Here is an 8568-nt window from a genome sequence, read left to right as displayed (position 1 = left end):
TAGTCCTGATTTTATGAAGTCCTGAGGATGACTTAATTCCCAAAATAGCTTTATTTAGATTCTTATGTTTATTTATGCGTGGGTGACCCCGGCCACTGTTGGCTTGGCCCTACTCTTATTGTGCTCAGTCCATACCTAAGAACCCTCGATTACTGAGAACCTGCTGGGCCCACACTATCTTCGTTTTCACCTCCAGACAGGGAAAGGGTGATTTGGACAAGGCCTAACATGCCGAAGATTAAGCCCTGGGCGAGGTGGAGGCTTCAGTCACAGGCTTGGGTCCAAGCTCTCCAGGGCAAGCTTGGTCGTTTCTGCTTGGAGCTTGAATTGCCAGAGCATGGGAACCGGCTCTGGGCAGTGCACCTCTTCTGTGCTCTAGTGAACTCTTCAATCGAGTCCTCTTCGGATGGCAGAGTACATCCCAAAGGTCCTCCTCCCTGTCCCTTCTTAACTTTCAGGGACCCTCCGGCCAGGCGTAAGACGCGAGGGTGTCCAGCCGCAGTTGCAAGGCTCCGTGTCTAGGTCTGTTCTTAGCTGGCTGCCGGGCCTGCCCTGCGGGGGGTCCCGGGCCCGCCTCCCGCCCACGTGGCCCGCCCGGCCTCCTAGGCTGCGGCCCCGCCCCGCCCCGGGGAGCCGTCCCCAGTCACCGTTGCAGCCCTGTGCTCCAACCCGGCTGGGCCCAGCCAGCAAGACGCGGAGGTGAGAGCAGCAGGCACGTCCTGTCCCTCGACCCTCCCTTCACCCGCCGTCCCCACAGGAGTAGGGTGCCACGGCCACCCTGGGGCGCGTTGGGTGGACGGCGCCACCGCTTGTCTCTGCCAGCCTCTGCTCCTGCCGGGGATCCTAACTTCGGTCCCCTGATAGCTACGGGGAGAAAGTTCCCGGAGCTACTTCCGGGGGAAAGAGGCGCCACCTGTCTGGGGCACACCCTTTTGTTGGACTTTTCCAGGTTAGTGTCGCGAGGTCAGTGTCTCTGGCCACTTGGCAGGGACCCGGGCGCCACCACAGCCAGCCAGGATCCTTACTTACGCAGACCGAGTGTGTTAAACTGAGCAGTGGACCGTCCTGAGATGGGAGGCGCCCGCCCAGGACTTGAGGTGATAGGAATGCCTTGTAGCCAGAAGCTAGGGAGTCTTTTCCGAGGGTGGAAGTGGATGCGGTTTCCTAGGGCTTTGCGTGGTGGAGGGCTGCCCTGGCGCTAGCAGCTGTCTCACCCAGGCTGGAAGGTTGCGGGAACCGAGCAGCTCGTTCCTAGAGAACTTGGCTGGCTCGGTTTATTGCCTGGACCAGGCTTGCTTCCAGAACTTGGCAAGGATGTGAGAACTGCCAAACAACAGTTGTCCGGAATGCACCGGTGGAAACTGGAGGGTTTTTTGCACTACACAGGTGTACACCTTGTTCCCTAGAGTGTGAAAGAGGACTTTGCTGAGCTTGTGTTGGCTTTGTCACAATTACGTTGCACATCTGTGCTGCACATTGCCATTTGTAAGAGAAGGGTGAGCTAGCATGAGCTTTACAGGTTTCATAAGGTTATGCGCCCACCGTACTGATTGGCTCCTGGTGAAGTCTCCCCTTTGGTGGTGTTCTTGTTATGGCCGATGATGTCAATGTCATGGTGGGCTCACATCTTCAGATTCCCAGTAAGGTGACATGCAGGTACACCTAGCTCCACGGTGCTCTATTCAGATTAGAAAGCTTGGCTTTGCAAGAATGCCTCCTATAGTTAGCCAGTTTATGCAAAGCCAATCTCGGGTATCTGGGAATGTGGGATTAGACATGACCTTTGTCAAGGATATTGCTGGGAAAAGGGTCTTGGGTGCTCTGGAAACTATTGGTGTTTGCTTTGGGAGTCAGAACAGATGAGATTTCACTTGAATTCTGCCTAGCTAGGGCCTGGACCAGCTGACATCCCCTAGTCTCTAAGCGTTGAGTCTATTTAAGGACTGGGGGTCTGCTCTTGTCTCTCTCAACCCCCCTTGCATCTGAGCGGAATGAGTATCCTCTTGCATCATTGGGGTCTCCCTGGACTGCACCTGTTTAGTTTCTTTCTTGAACGTTGCAAACAGGAGTGCTCCAAGCTGCTTGTGTGCCACAGAAATGGATTCTGAACCATCCGGACCCCTCTGTTTTTAGGGAGTGGAGATGATACACGTGTTCTTTATACATTGGCTCCGAGCACAATTTGATATGGGAGATTCATGTCTGCCTGAACTTGAGAAACCCCTGGCAAGGACTCTCTGGGCAAAGATGATGGCAGGGCCGGGATTAGGGATCATAAGCATTTGAAGGCCTGGAGGATGGGGTGTAATTAATGGAAATCTGAGTTTGGGTGTCTAAGCCTCCCAAATGCCGAGATTCCAAGTGTGAGCCACTGATCTCCAGGATGAGAGTCTTTAAAAATTGTGCTGAAATGCTTTGATGGCAGGGAACTTAAAACCTCCTGGCCCAGCTGGTTGTAGTTCAAATAGTAAAAACCCAGAGACAGATTTTGGGGTTCAATCTGATGATCAGAGAAACAAAACAGCAAAGTTACTAGAGAGATCTTACCTCCATGAAATCTTCAGTCTGAAAGAGGAGTGAGTTCCTGTCTCCTTCCACCTATTTCTCTCTAGTGATGGGATTAAAGGCATGCACCACCACTGCCTGGCCTGTATGGCTGACTAGTGTGGCTGCTTTGCACTGACCTTCAGGCAAACTTTATTTAATAAAATACAAATGAAATATCACTGCATTCCCCCTTTTGGTCTAAAATAAAAAAGGCTATAACTAACATAAGAAAACTACATACAATAAGTACAATAACTATATATAATATATACAGGCAATAAATACATCAACAATGTCAAGTCCATTTGCATTTGACAAATTCAGAGAAAATACTCCATTATCTATCCTATCTTGGTGAGCCAAAGTCTTGTACCTAATTTACTTTCTATCATAACTTGCTTATCTAGTAAACAAGGAAAACTGTAACTGTAACTATCTAGTCTGCAATGTCCTCAGAGATCCAAGAAGGAAATAATATTAACTGAATAAGCAAGAAGTATGAACAAGCAACTTCCAAAAAAAGTGAGAAATGACAGAAACAGCTGGATGCCTGGACAGTCACCCAAAGTTTCTCTGCAACATTGGGGCATCCATCTTTAGCCTATAGGCCTAGAATATCTGACAGATTTTTCTATGAAGCAGTGTTTTTGAAGGACTGTATCACCTTATCTGGGCAATGTTTGGCAGTCACTTTCTTTTGTGTCCTGCTTGTCCAACTAGGACAGCATACTGTCAGCAGTCAAGGCAAGGGCATTTTCTTCCCAGTGGCTTACTTTTGCCACAAAGATAGTAAATTCCATGTGGAGTTTCCTCAGTGCCCATCATCTTCTCTGAAGTAGATTGGTGCTGCCAGGAGCAGCCATGTCTCATTGTCATAGAGAGAGAAAGAGAGAGAGAGACACACAGAGAGAGAGAGACAGAGAGACAGAGACAGAGAGAGACAGAGAGACAGAGAAAGGAAAAAAGAATCAATGTTATTAAAACATCTTAAATGCCATATTCTGTAAATATCTGAAGTGTTTGAAGATGACCTGTCTATTTAAACTATATCTTTGTTTGATGGTGAGTGAAAACATATCTAATATGTCTATAAGTTTGATTGTAATAGGTGATTAGCTACTAATCTGCATTTTCTTATTATCCTAAACAGTTGTTAATACTAGCTTTCAAGGATTAGAAATTTGCATTACATTGTTAAATGAGCTATAGAGGTACAATACCTTGAACAAGATTAAAAACATATGTACTTATGTTTTAACAAAATTAATCTCAAATTTGTATCAATATACAAAAATCCAATCCAATGTAAAACACTTAAAACTAGTATTTGTTTTCTAAAAGTAGATTTAATAATATGCCCTTTTACCCATCATATCTATATTCCCCCTTTTTCTATTCAGAACAAGAACCTTGAATCTAATTTCCTTTATTTAGTTTTTTTCCTGACCATTACCAATAACAACCCATAAACAACCCACTTAAACAATGACAAATATCCATAATCCATTGAATGACCAAAACCACACACCCCACCTCTTGGGAATGTGGGTGTCATATTCTTAAAATTACTTCCTGCTGTCTGGGGGTGATGGTATCTTTAAGGGATCCTGAAAAGAAAAAAAATGGGCTAATTGTCAAGTCCTGGGAGAGGTATCTGTATCACTTGTTGTCCAGTCTCTGTGTAATGGGAAAGTGCAGGGCTTGTCTCCAGTCCTGGCTAGAGCAGTCTGCTAGGTTGGATCATCTCTACCAGCCACCTTGAAATTGTTCTGAGCAGTTTGTAGTCCAAAGCTGATCTTCAGGTGGTGTTTTTCAGCTTGTGGTGTTATCATAGTCCTGGAGGGTTTGTCCTTGTGGAGCCCCATCCTCCTCATGGAGACTTCAAAGGTTGCTGTTAGGCGTGCTCATGGTTCACTGCAGAAAACTGATAGAGACTCAAACCTGAAATCATGTACAGGAAGGTAGATGAAACCTTTTTCTAAAACTAGTTAGTACTCTATATGACCATGAATATCATGACAAAAAGTTTAATATATATATCTTATAAATCTTATACCTTAAAAAAAGCAGTTAAAGAGCCAATATAAACCCAAGGATTATGAGATTAGTAGCAATAAAATATCCTTAAATATTTGTATGTCTTCTGTCCCATATCAGGTGACTCCTCTGACATGAGACAGAGATTTTGGATTTCACTTAATAATCATGCTTGGGTTTAGAGAAGGAGAGAGCCACACTCCCATTACAAAGCCAGCTTTAATCTTTAATTGTACCAGGACTACAAAAAGGCCATTTGCATTATATGTCTGTAGAGAACAGCAGAAACAAACATTTGGGAAGATTTATGAAATTTTATCCTGTTGGAAATGTGATATACCAATAGACCAATTTACTCTTGTTCTTTAGACATTTTTTTCTGGGTGATTTGCCCTTTTTCTTCAGATGTCTCTTTTGTCCGGTGGTCTTCAGATTCTTTAGCTCGATGCCTTTATTCTCCTAAAAAGACAGAAACAAAACCCTTCGCCAGCCCTAATTTTGGGGAGATTCTCTTTGGGCAAGTTATATCTGATCAAATGAAAAGCATGTGTTAGTTTTAATGTTTTAGTTTAAATGGCCAAGGTGCTTAATGAACTATCATCTCTTCTAATTAAGAGGTGTCTCTTGTTCAAATCGAACTTTTATCAATTTTCATGGTATCCATAGCTTTTCTCTTCCTGTGGAAACAAAAGAAAAACCCCTTCCCCAATGTAACACATGTCCTGGTTTCCTGATCAGTACATCTTCAAAGTATATTGGCTGATTTAATTATGTAGTTTTTTTCTACTATCCAATGTCTCTCTGCAGCTGTTCCTTCCTCATTAGCATTTAGAAAATTCAAAGTTAATAAAGCGTTATGCAATCTATTTCTGGGGGGTATTTATCATCCCTTTCTGTTTATTTAACATATCCTTTAGAGTTTGATTTGATTTTTCTATAACTGCCTGCCCTGCAGTTTGTGTGGAATACCTGTAATATGGTTTATCTTATAATAAGCAAAAAACAAAAAAATGTTTTATTTTCTTAGAGACATATGCTGGAGTATTATCTGTCTTTATTTGTACAGGTATACCCATGATGGCCATAACTTTTAGCAAATGTATGATTACTGAATCAGCATTTTCTGAACTCAAAGCATTGCCCATTGAAAACCTGAATAGATGTTAATGCTGTGGTGTACATATTTTAGTTTTCCAAATTCTACAAAATGGAACAATCCAGTTGCCAGAAATATATGTTAATTTATGGTTTGTTTCTAAGTTTGGGTGTATATTAATGAGTATTCCATTGCTGTAATAAACCATGTTTCCACAAATTCATTGGTATGTTAGCCACAGTGGTTTTAATATTCCTCGCTGTCCTTCTGACCCTATACGTTTAATCCATCTCATGCTCTGCTTTACCTGAGATAATGTTCCAATCCCTCAAAACTGAACATTTATATCCTGAAGAGGCCAATTTGGATGCCAAGATTCTGATGAAATTATTGTTACATCTGCACCTGTGTCTATCAGACCTTCAATGATGATGTTATTTATTCATATTTTGGTCTTTGTTCATTTATAGAAGTTTGCCAAAATACTCGCTTTATGGTTTCTCCTGAATTTTGTATTCTATCTTTATAGATGTTCTGTTATCCACAGTAGTATGGTTTCTCACTATAGGCATTAGGTTCTTTAATTGCTCTGGGAAGGAGTTTCCTCTATGATGGCAGGAAACAACTGAACTGGATTTGGTTTAGGAACCTGTGAGAGGCCCGTTGTGGAGTTTTCCGATGGCAAAGGATTACCTTGAATATTCCTTGTTGACCTACACTCATTAGTCAATATTAGTCCACATAATCTAGAAGGGAGGGGCATTCTGAATGGATTATTCTTAGAAAAAACTTTGTTTCTAGGAATGCCTTTTCTGCAGTTCTTTTTACAGTGATCCTGTTTGCCATACTTATAACATTTGACATTTCAACTTTTCCTCAATACTCTGGAAATCACCTCTCCTATCCATGTACCATCATGATCATGAGATTCAGTATTAATTTTATCTCAGATCCATTCCTCCAAAGGTGCTGGTCTTGCCTTTAATGGCCAATTTATCCTTTTGCACAGGGAATTGTCATTTTCCAAAGCCAGAGATTCAATTATTATTTGTCTAGCCTCTGAATTTGGTATCATTCTATTTACTGCTGAAGTCAATATTTGTACGCAATCTGTAAAGGCTTCCTTTGGGCCCTGTGTAACTTTAGTAAATGACTCAATTTTCTTTTCTATTTCTCCAATTCTGTCCCAAGCATTCAAACCTGCTGCATGTCATAAATCCAGGATGTGGACAGTCTATACAGCCTGCCTTTCAATAGTAGCATAGTCTTCTTTTCCAATAATTTGATTTTGCGAGATTTCTCTACCTCTAGCTTTACTCTGTTGTCCAATAATCTCAGCCTCTTCTCTGAACCAGGTACTCCATTGTAATTGTGGACCGGGCTCTAAAACAACATTAACCAATTTTATTCAGTCTTCAGGGATAATTCTATTGCCAACTGACCATGAGTTTAACATTTGCTTCACAAAAGGTGAATGCATGCCATATGAGGCTATTGCTTCCTTGAATCCCTTAAATCTAACATTGGCCCAGAAGTCCAGTTAGCTATAACAGAGACTCTGCCATTTGGCAATTCCTGTAAGGTTATTGGATATATTAAGATTGGTTGTTTGAAATTCTTAGGCTGTTCCTCACTATTCTTTTTTTAAAAAAATATTTATTTATTTATTATGTATACAATATTTGGTCTGTGTGTATGCTTACAGGCCAGAAGAGGGCACCAGACCTCATTACAGATGGTTGTGAGCCACCATGTGGTTGCTGGGAATTGAACTCAGGACCTTTGGAAGAACAGGCAATGCTCTTAACCACTGAGCCATCTCTCCAGCCCTGTTCCTCACTATTCTTATAATGCAATGCTAAAATTGGCTCTCCATTAAATTCCTCTGTCTGGATTTGAACATCTCTGTGATCTGTTTTATTAGGTTTTTCTAAGGTCTGTATATTAACATTCAAATTAGGAAACTTTTTTAGTGATAAGATAAAATTATAAAGCTGATAATATTTACAGTTGACATTACAAAATCCCATTTAATTAGTTATCCTCTCATTTAATGGTTCCATTTTCAAACTGTCTAGCATACTATCACACAGAGACCCAAGTCCCTCCATTGTAATGGTTTCCCCTTTTTAATGTGGGAAAAAACTCTCTCCTTTAACTCATTCTTCCCTTTAAGAATTCCCAATTGTCTTACCAAATCTTCTGACAATGTTGATGTGAGGCTGATTGCTGCTGTGAAGAACAGCAAATGCCTGCCTGGATCATGGCAGTTACCTTGTTTGGTAGCAGCCCAAGAAGGGGGTTCAGGGAGAGTCCGCAACCCATGGTGCAGAGGGAGAGGAAGAGGAGGAGGAGGGAGGGAGGGGGAGGGAGGGAAGGGAAGAGAGAGAGAGAGAGAGAGAGAGAGAGAGAGAGAGCTGTTTCAAAAACATAGGGTTTCGAAAAAAGCACATGTGGTGGTGGGGGGGTGCTTGAAGGCAGAACCAGCCAGTCTAGGACTGGTGAGCACTGTGGCGTTTGGAGCCCAGGTGCTTCTGTAGAGTGGGTGGCAGCTGGAGACGGTTTCAGAGAGGCTACAACCAGAAAATCCCAACCTCCCTCAGAGGCTTGGAGAAAAAGAAAAGAAAGCCTGCCGGGGTGAGGTTGGAGCCCTGTAGAAGGAGCTGCAGGCTGTGCTCCTGCCACCCGGCTCCCTGCTGCCTGGCTAGCTTATGCCCCGAAATAATTACACAGAAACTGTATTCTTTTAAACACTGCTTGGCCCATTAGCTCTAGCTTCTTACTGGCTAATTCTCACATCTTGATTACCCATTTCTATTAATGTGTGTAGCACCCCAAGGTGTGCTTACCGGGAAGATTCTAGCCTACGTCTATCCTGGGTTGGAGCT

General features: G+C 42.7%; 1 protein-coding gene across 1 annotated transcript in view; it reads left to right on the top strand.

Annotated features, from left to right (window-relative positions):
- Positions 1-667: 667 nt before the first annotated feature.
- The window catches only part of Arhgef3 (Rho guanine nucleotide exchange factor 3), a 287187-nt gene continuing 279286 nt past the window's right edge, over positions 668-8568 (top strand). The window contains exon 1 of the mRNA XM_057770292.1: positions 668-949. The gene's annotated coding sequence lies outside the window, so the exon portion shown is untranslated. The remainder of the gene's footprint in view (positions 950-8568) is intronic.

Source organism: Chionomys nivalis, chromosome 5 (assembly GCF_950005125.1).
Source record: "Chionomys nivalis chromosome 5, mChiNiv1.1, whole genome shotgun sequence".
Taxonomy (NCBI): Eukaryota; Metazoa; Chordata; class Mammalia; order Rodentia; family Cricetidae; genus Chionomys; species Chionomys nivalis.
This window is presented reverse-complemented; position numbering and strand designations above follow the sequence as displayed.